At 38.6% G+C, this 13,135-nt stretch overlaps 1 pseudogene; it reads left to right on the top strand.

Moving 5' to 3' along the window:
* The first annotated feature begins 10,215 nt into the window (after window positions 1-10,215).
* Window positions 10,216-10,885, top strand: LOC124529134 (L-lactate dehydrogenase A chain-like; annotated as a pseudogene).
* The last annotated feature ends 2,250 nt before the right edge of the window (window positions 10,886-13,135 follow it).

Here is a 13,135-nt window from a genome sequence, read left to right on the forward strand (position 1 = left end):
GGTATTATGTTTATATGCTTTGAACAAAATAGAGTTGCTGTCTCAGCTGGGTTAATAATCATTTCAAAACTTTCTTACTATGACTCCTTCAAGATGAATTCAATCTTATTTTAACCCCATGGAGAGTCAAGCAGAATCTTGAGTCAAGTGTGATCCTGTTGGGAATTAATTTAACACTTTAGGATTGTCAGTGTTCCTAGAAAAGAGGCAATTTACTTTCTGAGCTGTTCTTTGGTCAGATATATAGTAGAAAATTCTCAGTCTCGCATTCTCTTGTGAGGAAACAATGCTTGTGAGGTTTCACAATGAAAGTAAGATCATGATAAGATGTGGATGTGTGCTTCTAACTGCAGAATTAGACGTGGCAATTGCTTATACTAGGGAAAGGGATGTGGTGGGGGAAGGGAAGTAATCCTAGGCTTTTCCATTTTTTCTCATCTCAGTTTGAAAGTAAAAGGAGACGTGTTCACCATAGCTTTTGAAAAAGCAAAGACTGTTTCTTCAGGGCAATCTAAGAGTCCAAAAGGGAAAGGGATAGAATGTAGTCTCAGAAGCCTTTCAGAAGGAGAAGCAGGCAGCTATTATTCAAACATAAGCTGAAAGTAACCTTACATAGAATTTGTTCAAGTAACTCCTAGAATTTTACTAGTGGGTTCCCCTTCCTTCCTTCCTTCCTTCCTTCCTTCCTTCCTTCCTTCCTCTCTCTCTTTCTCTCTTTCTTAATTTTATCCCTATTTTCCACACAACTCTGTAGGCATTCAGTTAAATTCATTCATTCATTAAAAAAAATCCATTCATTCCCCCATCCTCCACCCCCACCCCCACCAAGAAGTCTCCAACCCCTTGTTCCAGCCTCACTTGCACCTTTGGTCTTTCATGTCATTCTGGAGTGGTGCTTCAGGAGAATTACATGGTCTCTAAGGTTCTGTGGTGTATCGCCATCCTCAGCAAACTCCACAGCTGTTCTTTTTGATTCTTATCCCCATTTGCCCAAGAACATGTCACATCCAGAGATCACCTAAAATCACCGGTCAAATCAATTAGTATCAAAAGTTTCCCTCCAGTCATTCTTCCATTAAGCAAGAGTATTCCAAAATAACAGGTAACCCTTATATAATGATACAATTTATAATCAGAAAATTTCAAAAACACAGGAAAGTGAGGCTACTGTGCCAAAGGATCGTTAAATACTGGCTGACAAGATGGGAAATGTGAAATATGGAATGAAATATGCATTTTCCCATTTAGTCTTCTTATAATTATACAAGATTAAAATATCTTTGATCTTTTTCCTTTCCTGTAGCCTTGTTTATTCAGAGTTTTGACAGGTGCCAGCAGGAGATGCAGACATGTCACAGTAGCTTCCCAGTAACTGCTGCCCCTCCTGCTCCTGCCAGTGTGGACAGAACATCCCCCACCCTATGTGAATCTTCTAGTAAGAACAGGGGTTTCTCAACACCCTTTCGGGGCCTATTGGCTGACTTAGAGGTAGTGTTTAAGCCTCATCCAGTGCAACCACATCCATCAAGGCACTTCATAGATGAACTTTGACTTTTTAGACTACTTAGCCTCTCCACACCTGATCATTTCCATTTCATTACGTGTTAAGATTGGGCAGAATAAGTTATTAAAAGGAGCATTTCCAGATTTACTTGCTATGTCACTGCTCCTTTCCCTTCAGTGGTTTCAGTTTTATATTTTAAAAATTCCATGCAGAGGGGTGCCTGGGTGGCTCAGTCAGTTAAGCTTCAGACTTCAGGGCACGATCTCATACTTTGTGAGTTCAAGCCCCACATTGGGCTCTCTGCTGTCAGCACAGAGTCTGCTTTGGACTGTCTCCCTCTCCCTGCACCTTCCCTGAACTCTGACTGTCTCTCAAAAATAAATAAACATTTTTAAAAAATGTCATTCAGAGAAAACAGAGGGATTATTTATAAACTGATTAAATGAGATGTTAATGTTTAAGATAGTTTCCATGCCCTCCTCCCCAACCTACACTTTCCCCCGAGATTCAGAATTTGGGTTTTATCATGTTCGGACTAAACAAATGGAATGACACAGTACTTATAATTACTTGGTACTTACTGGCTCATTGTCTTCCATGCATTCAGCAGTTACTACACCTTGAGTGTTAGAGTAAGCTTACTCTGACTTAATTATTGGAATTCAGGACTAGCCATGCTTTAAACCAACAACACTGACCAAATATCCTCACCAGTTCTATCCCAGGGAGAGGTGGAAGGGAGAGAGCAGTTAGAAAGCAGGAGAGAGATACCACTGTGAAATGAGCACTTTGTTGCTATGACAAAAAACTACTTAAATTTTTTTTTCCTGACCCACTTTCTCTCCTACTGGGACTCCAATTATATTTGTGTGATATTATCTCACAGTTAAAGATCTTCTGATTTAAAAACCTTTTTTTTTTTCATTTTTATTTCAGTTTGGGTAATTTTTATGGACCTGCTTGAAATTCATTCATTCTTTTTTCTGCAATATCCAACCTGCTGTTAAGCCCATCCAATAAATTTTGACTTCAGATATTGCATTTTTAAGTTTTAGAATTTCTATTTGGTTATTTTATGGTGTTTTCATTTTTCATAGAAAATGGAGAGAAGATTCCATTTCTTTACCCACAATATGCATTTTCTTATAAATTCTTTGACAAATTTATAATAGTTGTTTTAAAGTTCCTATCTACTAATTTCAGTAACTAGGTTATCTCTGAGTCTATTTCTATGTCATCTAAATTTTATCTTATTTTTCTACTTCCTCAGATTTTTGAGAGAGAGCAACAGAGAGAGGGTGGGGGGAGAGAGAAGAGAGAGATTTCCAAACATTGTGAATGAAAGACCACTGGAGCCTTTTGATCTTGAGCTGGGAGGGGTTGACCACAGTTTCAGGTATATTGGATTCACTTTTGACCCTGAGGTCCAATCACTGTGTAAATGCCCAGGACCATGTGATTGTCCTTTGCTCACCAGCCCAGTCATCCAAGGGGTGGCTATTTCTCCTCACCCCAACAAAGTCTTCCTATCTCTGACAGAAGCTGCTGCCATCTGCTACTCACTTGTGATGAGCTCATTTCTCTCTGGAATGTAGTTTATCAAGCCTTTTTTGCTGCCACTGTTCTTTACTGGGCTCATAGAGAAGTATGGCTTTTATATTGTCTGGTTCTTTTCTCATAATTACTGTCAAAGCAAAGGTCTTTTGCATCCTTCTACATCCTAACTGGAAGCAGAAGTCTAAGCCATTTCTTTAATTCAACATTTATATGCCCTGATGAGGGACACAGAACATTGAGGAATATCCATAATATCCCCAGAGAATTTCTATGGCATCAATGACTTCTATCACAAAGTAGAAAAAAAGATGGAGAATGAAATTTCTCAAGAAAATAACATTTATAATTATCTTTTCTAAATGAAATGACAGAAATGTAGAGAAAGGGATGAATAAGTATAGATTCATTAAGGGCTCCACATCACAAGATCAGAGACTATAAAACAACATTATTACAATCACAGTTTTTTAGATCTAGTAGAAAACCTTAGGTGGTCTACAGTCCAAGATCCTTATTTATACATATCAACACTTATTTGGGTTCACTTGATAGACTGAATGTTTGTTTTGCTTTTTCCAATGCCTAGGACAACCTGTGACTAAACAGTATTTCTTCCTCAGACCTATAATTAAGGTCAGTCCTTCCTTCGTTATTCCTCATAATCAAAAATCCCAGGAAGCATGTAATTTTTCCTGAACTCTAAATTTGAAGTCTTTTTTTGTAAAACATCAAACTTAGACCTTATACCTCATGGGAAAATTATACCATCTCTACATAAAGGAAAAAAAAGTTGTGGTAGGTGGTGGTGTTATCTTTTCACAAAAGTTTATTTAAGGCAGGATAGGTCTGAAGGATCAAAGGCATTTTGCATTGCATATGAATCCTTCCAGATAGGTAGGATATCATAGAAAAAATATGTTAATTAAGAACTGATCTCAAACCCTTTAATGCTGACTCACATGCTCAGTGACTAAAAATTGGTGCTTTGGGAATGTAAAAATTAAAATTAGAACTCACAGTAGTTGAACTATTTTCCCATAGTCTAAGGAGTGATATCCCCAGTGATTCCTGTCAGGATATAGTCAACTATTTGTTTGGTTTTCGATTTCAGCTGGGGTTTGTAACCTTGCTTCCTTTAGTGTTTCACAAAAGTTCTAGGAAAAGGTGCTTGAGAGTCATCTTCATGCTCTAACAGGAGATCAATAATTATTTCCTAAAGGAATTTCATAGTTCCAAAAAGCTAAAATAATTCAACCAGAAATAGCCAAAGAAGAATAGAAAAAGTGTACCAATGATAAATACCCTGCTGAGTAAACATAAACTATAAGAGAAACAGAAAACTTGGGAGCTGTACATATCTTCAGGGAGAAAAAGAGTGAAGTTTGTGATTGATAGGAGAGAGAGGTCTATGACTAGTTACATCAACTGTGATAATGGAGAATCATGCTATTCTTTCACAAAATAATCTGTTTATTGAATATGGCCAATGCATTCTTTGCAATTTATGGCACTACCAACAACTAAACATCTTTGAACACTCTTTCTTAGTCTCTCACAGAAAAGGTAGTTTCATTATTGTAAGAACATTTAAAAATAGAAATTAAACTCTGCTAGCTTTAGAGTAGCTCCCAATAGAAATGATTTGGTAAGAAGACTTAAAGATAATTTTGATTGCTACCTCCAACCATTTCCACGGTTCTTAAGGACTCTTTGTAGTTTGCTAACAAAATGCATTAAGTCTAGGCATTTTGTTTGCAGACTGTGGTCTCTTATCCAGACTTCAGTTTTCATTACTTTTATTTGATTTGTTTTATTTTTCCTTGTTTATTTATTATCATTATTTTAATTTTAAGAAGAAAGTTTCACCTTCCCTTCTAGTAGTGAGTATTCCAGAGAGCATTTGTCCATAAGGCAAAAGTGAAAAATGGGAAGATTTATAATGCTGAGGTTTGTGTTTCAATGACTTGAGGCACACAGAGAAGAGGAGAAATAGTTCCCTGACTTTTCTACCCCTGACAGCCAGTGTCCTCCTTGATCAAACTTAGCCAGAAACCAGATGGTACAGAGGGCTTTGAAATGCAGTCTACAGGGGTCAGCATCCTATGCCTACCTGCCTGGAACAGAGCACAAGGCAAAGAATGACTGAAAGAAACTATGCCCAGGATCAGCTCAAATCCCAATTCATAAGGGATCTTTGAAAAGCAATATGGCATTTGTAGTAGCATAGTGAAAGATTGCTCAGCTGACATCAACCAAGAGTTCTTGCTATCCACTCACTTCATTTCCAATATTGTGTGTGTGGGGGGGTAGTATTTAAAATGGGAAGATCTATCTATCTATCTATCTTAATGTTTATTTATTTGGGGCAGGGGACACACGCAAGCAGGGGAGGGGCAAAGAGGGAGAGACAATCCCAAGCAGGCTTAGCCTTGTCAGCCTAGGGCTCAATGCAGGACTCGATCCCAGGAACCATGAGGAACCTGAACCAAAACCAAGAGTCAGACACTTAACCAACTGAGCCACCCAGGTGCCCACTGAAGATTTATTTATAAACAAGTGTTTTCCAGCAGAATTTAAAGAAAGATAATTAAAGATTAGGAGTCATTGTTTCACAATATTTTTTTTCATCATTCAAAGTTTATTTGGAATTTTAGTTGGTATGACATGTACATAGTTGGTTACATTGTTGATATGTAGATCTTCCTTTTTACATCATGTGACAATGTACACTACTTTCTGACATATATAACACACAAAATAAGATCCTTTAGAACATTTATGCACATTTGACAAAATACAGCATCCTTTCCTAATAAAAACCCTCAAGAAAGTTGAGATAGAAGAAACATACCTTAACATCATAAAAGCCGTGTATGAAAAGCCCACAGCTAATATCATCATCAAACTCTCACCACTGTTGTTTAACACAGTATTGGAAGTCCCAGCCTCAGCAATTGGACAGCACAAAGAAATAAAAGGCATCCAAATTGGCAAAGAAGAAGTCAAACTTTCACTTTTTGCAGATGACTCTACATGGAAAACCCAAAAGACCCCACCAAAAAGCTGCTAGAACTAATACATGAATTCAGCAAAGTTGCGGGATACAAAATCAATGTACAGAAACACTTTGCATTTCTATGCACCAATAATGAAGCAACCGAAAAAGAAACCAAGAAACCGATCCCATTTACAATTGCACTGAAAACCATAAAATACCTAGGAATAAACCTAACCAAAGATGTTAAAGATCTGTATGCTGAAAAGTATAGAAAGCTTATGAAAGAAATTGAAGAAGACACAAAGAAATGGAAAAACCTTACATGCTCATGGATTGGAAGAACAAATATTATTAAAATGTCAATACTTCCCAAAGCAATCTACACATTCAATGCAATCCCAATCAAAATTGCACCAACATTCTTCTCAAAGCTAGAAAAAACAATCCTAAATTTTGTATGGAACCACAAAAGATCCCAAATAGCCAAAGTAGGGTTGAAAAAGAAAACTGAAGCAGGAGGCACCAAAATCCCAGACTTTAGCTTCTATTACAGAGCTGTAATCATCAAGGCAGTATGGTATTGGCACAAAAACAGACACATAGACCAATGGAATAGAACAGAGAACCCAGAATTGCACCCACAAATGTATGGCCAACTAATCTTTGACAAAGCAAGAAAGAACATCCAGTGGAAAAAAGACAATCTCTTTAGCAAATGGTACTGAGAGAACTGGACAGCAGCATGCAGAAGAATGAAACTGGACCACTTTCTTATACCATACACAGAAATAAACTCAAAATGGATGAAAGACCTAAACATAAGACAGGAAGCATCAAAACCCTAGAGGAGAAAACAGGCAACAACCTCTTTGACCTCAGCCACAGCAACTTCTTACTCAGCATGTCTCTGAAGGCAAGGGAAATAAAAGCAAAAACGAACTATTGGGACCTCAAGATAAAAAGCTCCTGCACTGCAAAGGAAACAGTCAACAAAACTAAAAGGCAACTGACAGAATGGGAGAAGATATTTGCAAATGACATCTTGGATAAAGGGTTAGTACCCAAAATCTATAAAGAACCAGTGAAAAAATGGACAGAATACACAAATAGACACTTTTCCAAAGAAGACATCCAGATGGCCAACAGACACATGAAAAGATGTTCAACATCACTCATCATCAGGGAAATACAAATCAAAACCACATTGAGATATCACCTTACACCTGCCAGAGTGGCTAAAAGTAACAACTCAGGAAACAACAGATGGAGAGGAAGTGGAGAAAAGGGAACTGTCTTACACTGTTGGTGAGAATGCAAACTGGTGCAGATGCTCTGGAAAACAGCGTGGAGGTTCCTCAAAAAATTAAAAATAGATCTACCCTATGACCCAGCAATAGCACTGCTAGGAATTTACCCAAAGGATACAGGAGTGCTGATTCATAGGGGCACATGCACCCCAATGTTTATAGCAGTGCTTTCAACAATAGCCAAATCATGGAAAGAGACCAAATGTCCATCAAACTGATGAATGGATGAAGAAGACATGGTGTATATATGCGATGGAATACTATACAGTCAAAAAAAGGAACGAAATCTTGCCATTTGCAATGATGTGGATGGAGCTACAGAGTATTAGGCTAAGTGAGATACGCCTGTCAGAAAAGATGAATACCATATTTCACTCACATGTGGAATTTAAGAAACAAAACAGATGAACACAAGGGAAACAAAAGAGAAGCAAACCAGAAAACAGGCTCTTCACTATAGAGAACAAATTGAGGGTTGCTGGAGAGGAGGTGGGTGGAGGATGTGTTAAATGGGTGATGGGTACTAGGAAGGCATTTGTTGTGCAGAGCACTTGGTGGGGCGCCTGGGTGGCTCAGTCAGTTGAGAATCCGACTTCGGCTCAGGTCATGATCTCGCGGTCCGTGAGTTCAAGCCCCGCGTCAGGCTCTGTGCTGACAGCTCAGAGCCTGGAGCCTGCTTCTGATTCTGTGCTCCCCCCCTCTCTCCACCCCACCCCTGCTGTACTCTGTCTCTCTCTGTCTTTCAAAAATGAATAAACATTAAAAAAATTCTTAAAAAAAGAGCACTTGGTATTGTATTTAGGTGATGATTCACTAAATTCTACACCTGAAACTAATGTTATACTGTATGTTAATTAACTTGAATTTAAATAAAAACTCAAAAAAAAGATTCTGAATTAACGGATCCTTGAGAATTATCCCATTGGACTTAGAACCAAAAAGAACTGGGAGTGCACGTGGTTGGGTGGGGGAGCTGGCATCAGGGGTACAAGATATAGGGTCTGGACTTTGCGGCTGCAGCTCTGGTATCTGTTTTGCAATATTTAGACTCCCTATAAGCTGCCCACCATCTGCAATAATAACTTAAGAATATTTCTAGGTAAAGTAATAATTTATGTCTTCAGACAAAACTTAGTTAATATTCCATGGCAATTTACAAAACATAAAATGTTCCTAATCATCCGTTCATCCTCAATCATAAGGATGTCAGGAGGAAGTAGGAAACAAATACAAATACTATATCAAAATATTATTTTAATTTACAATATGGTTTTAATTCAACCAGGAACTAGGATAGCCTTTTGCTACTGGCATAGTTTTTTGTTTTACTTCTACCACATTTTGGCAACCACCACATAACGAAATCATATATATTTATATAAAATTAAGTATGAATATAAACTTACTTTAAAATATAACAACATACTTTTATATGTGCACATACGTGTCAAGTCATATTGTGTTGAAAGGCTATCCTGTATGTCCATCTCAATGTAAACATCAGCCCATGATACCACAAGTTCCATTTAAGGTTAAGGCTATGGCTAAGCTCCACTTTCTCCAGAGCACAATAGCCCCGAGAGAGCTGTTCCTGACCTTCTTTGACCTTCTTTTCTAAATCACTCACCTGAGATTCATATATTGGTAGATATATTGTCATATATTGCTGTCTTATATTTAAACTCTTGAACATTTGGATATTTGCACATTTTTTTCTCTAAGAAAGTTTTATGCTCACTAAACACTGTATCCTTAATATACCTCTTCCTCAGCTCCACATACAGTGTCTGCCACAGAGTAGGCCTCATTAATCAAGCATACCTGGACCCCGCTAGTTCGCTGAATTTCTAGCTGGAACCCTCTTTCTCAGAATTTCTGGGCTTCCACAATTTCTAGGCTTCCAAATTTGGAAGACTATTATTCTCTCTCTAATGAAATATATAATCTTTTTAAAAATAATAAAACAATCCATGGTAGATAAATTCCGTGTTTTCGAGGCTATCTGCTAGAGCTGGAGGGGTAGTTCCCCTAAGAAATGCCCCATCCTCCTGAAATAACTCATCAGTTCCTTGGCAGGTGGATCATCTACTGTTACTGTTTCAGCACCTTTAGCAGAAAGTTGCTTTTTGGCAGTCTCCCTGCTGGACCCCAACAAGCTGGCTCCTTCTAGAAGATTTAATTGAAAGTCTGTAAAGTCTTCCTCATAACATCAGAAGCACAACTGAATACCTGCTTTATTTTTTTTGGTTTAGTTTATTATACTAGTCAGGGTTCTTCAGAGAAACAGAATCAATAGGGTGTGTGTGTGTGTGTGTGTGTGTGTGTGTGCGCGCACATCCGTGTATATATATATTTAATATGAGATTCTTCTAAGGAATTGGCTCATGTAATATTAGAGGTTGGCAAATCCAAAATCTACAGGGTGGGCTGGTAGGTTGGGACCCAGAGAAGAGCCTATGCCGCAGTTCAAAATTTCCATATGCCACAGAGTTCTTCTCTTGCTTAGAGGAGGTAAGTCTTTTGTTCTGAAGGTCAGGCCTTGAAATGAGTGCATGAGGCACACCCATTATGGTGGACAGTCTACTTTATTCAAAATCCACCAATTTAAATGGAAATTTCATCCGAATCACTCTCAGAAACATCTAGAATAATGTTTGACCAAATATCTGGGCACTGTGGCCCACCTACATTGACACATAAAATTTTCCATTACATTTAGTTTATTATTGTCTTTTGACCTCAGGTGCCCCAACACTCCCTAAGCTTAATGTGACTTACCTGCCAAAGGCAGGGACCCCCTGCATCTTATTCATCACTGGATCCACGATACCAGTTCCATAGATGGATGAACACCAAAAATTGTCACAGGCAAAGGGTGTAACATGAGCGAAAACTCCAAGCTCGTTATTATCACAGCTGGGGCACATCAGCAAGAGGGAGAAAGCCATCTTAAAGTGGTCCATCCTAATGTGAACATCTGTAAATTCATCATTCCTTATACTATAAAATACAGTCCAAAGTGCAGGTTGCTTGTTATTTCCAATCCAGTGGATATCTTGACCTCTATGGCTTGGAAGATAAGTGGCTTCCCCTAAAACTACGTTATAGGAAGTGGTTGCAATCTGGATTCAGCCTGGTTCTGCTACCTATGGGGAAAAGGCTGGGAGTTCACCCATTAATTGTCATGGGTGGGCCCTAGGGGAGCACGGAGACTCAGGGGTGCCTGTAGGGAGTAAAGGTTGCCGGTCTCTCTGAAGAATCTGCACCTGACTTAGGCACTGATGCAGATAAGGAACCGCAGAAAGAGGTTCACAAACAAATGGTTGACTGTGCCTATGAGGTGATCAAGCTGAAAGGCTGCACCTCCTGGGCCACTGGACTGTGGCAGATTTGGCAGAAAATATAATGAAGCATCTTAGGCGGGTGCATTCAATTTCCACCATGACTGAGGGTCTCTATGTCCATTTGAAGGAGAGAGCAGATACGCTGTGGGGGATCCAACAAAAGCTGCAGTTCTAACGTTTTATTTATTTTTTTAATGTTTATTCATTTATTTTGAGAGAGAGAGCAAGGAAACAAATGAGTGGGTGAGGGGCAGAGAGAGAGGGAGAGTGAGAATTCCAAGTAGGCTCTGCCAGCACAGAGCCCAGTGTGGGACTGCAACTCAGGAACCATGATATCATGACCTGAGCTGAAATCAAGAGTCAGAGGCTTAACCAAGTGAGCCACCCAGGTGCCCCAGTTCTAAAGTTTGCTAATGTTGTACCATTTCACTGTCTAGACTGCAACAGGATTTTAGTTGGAGGTTGTGTTTATTGCCTTATTATTTGACCTGCTCCTCAAGTACTAATATTAAAATGACCTAGGATCAACATCCATTTCCTAAAGTTACAAACAGGAATGGTTCACACATCCCTCCAGCTGTATCCTAATGTTCGATGATACCTGTCTTGTGTTGTCCTAAAGTAGTTAATGTAAATAGCTCCATCACCTCAGCAGCACCACTGCCAATGTTGCATAGGCTGCAGTTGCTAGTCAAACCAGATGTGTATCTACTGTGTGTTAAAGAAACCTGGTCTCTTCACCCAACATGCCTCGTCCAACCTTTTTTTTCTCCTATCAATCACTTGCTGAGATCCAATGTATAAATTTAATAGTGCATATACTGTGCATAACTGTTCTAAAGGATCTTACTTTGTGCACAGTATATATCAGATGCCTCACTTGGAGGCCATAAAGGCATATATTGAAATGGATCATCCTAAATAAACGATATATAATGAATAGATTTCTATTCATGACGTTGGCCAAATAATATTACCTTACATTCTCACAGGGGTAGGGACTGTTTGTTACTTGATAAAAGAGACTCTATTTCCACTAGCACACTGAAGCTTTTTGGTAGCTTTCTCCTTCTTGCTCCCCTCCCTTGTCACCTGTCCTTTGCATACACACATGCACATCCTCCTTCCTTATATATTGTGCCAAATATTTCTGGATCTTAGTATTTCCCCCAAGTATGGAATAGGAAAAATGTTAGTGCTAAGATTTGAAGAGCTTTATGTGAGATTCTCTTGTTTTCAGCGAGGACTCTCGGATGTTCTTTTGCCTCTTGCACTGTTCAAACTCACAGGCTCCAGCATCACATCTGAGCATGTGGTGGTCATGATGCTTGTGTAGCTTTGAAAATGAACACTGGGGTTGGTGCCCAGAACCTAAATGAAAAAGGCAGTAGACCCACAAGTCACTTAATGTGCCTTGTCCCTCCTGCTTCCTTCTCTTCTGGCTAGTTTCTTCTCAGACCTATATTTACAGATGGAACCTGAACATGCAGACCAAGTGATTTTGCTTTTGAACAAGAAATGGATGGAAATGTTTGCAAAGAAAAGATTTAAAATTGTTGGACACTTTTTGAGCTAACTATTTTGGAGGAAAATGTTTATGCTGCCTCTGTTATGTATTTTCTTCTCCATGAAAATACTATAACATGTAGGAAACTCAGACAGAAAATAGTCTGTAAATGCATATTTTTATATGTGGGCTGCTTACCCAGTTTTCTTGTTCTGAACACCAGAATCTTGATTAGATGAATGAGGTATAACCAGTTCTGATTTTTATTCAAAATACAGGTTCTTTACCTTTTTAGGGTTGCAAGTCTCTTTGAGGATCTAAAGAAAATGATGGGCCCTTTACCAAGGAAAATTCACATACTTACATGCAATTTTGCATAGATCTTTAGTCTTGATTCAAAGATCCCCTGCAAGTTTATGCATGTGAGTCCATTTAAGAGTCTTGACCTATGGCAAGGGATTTTGCTTACTCTAGACTTTATAAAGAATTAATTGAGAATAGCTGAACCCATTCATATTATGAAAAAAGCTGTATATTTCACTAAATTATTAACCTAACAGTGAAACTCAGATGAATGGCAGTGGTTTTGTCACAAACTTCCCATTTCCTTCTCACTGGGGAGTCTAGGGGATATAGTCTCTACCCTGGGGTAGCTTGGATTCCATGGTTCCTCGAGCTATAACAGCACCTGCTGCTCTTTAGAGCCATACTGGGATGTACATGTTTATATTAGGGATGTAACTCACTCTTTATTTATACACTTGTGCAAATTTCTTTTTTTAAGTACAAACTCTCTCAACTGTATTGCTAAGGAGTTCTTTTTCTCTCTTAAAAAATGCCTGCTATCAGTAAGTTCCCAAAAGACTTTTCTCTCTGTTTGCAGGAAGCTGCAGTTTACGACCTATCTTTGTCTTGAGT

This window comes from Lynx rufus, unplaced genomic scaffold, assembly GCF_022079265.1.
Source record: "Lynx rufus isolate CCGP_SWC_20201006 ecotype Redwood Valley unplaced genomic scaffold, mLynRuf1.p SCAF_6, whole genome shotgun sequence".
In the NCBI taxonomy this organism is placed as follows: domain Eukaryota; kingdom Metazoa; phylum Chordata; class Mammalia; order Carnivora; family Felidae; genus Lynx; species Lynx rufus.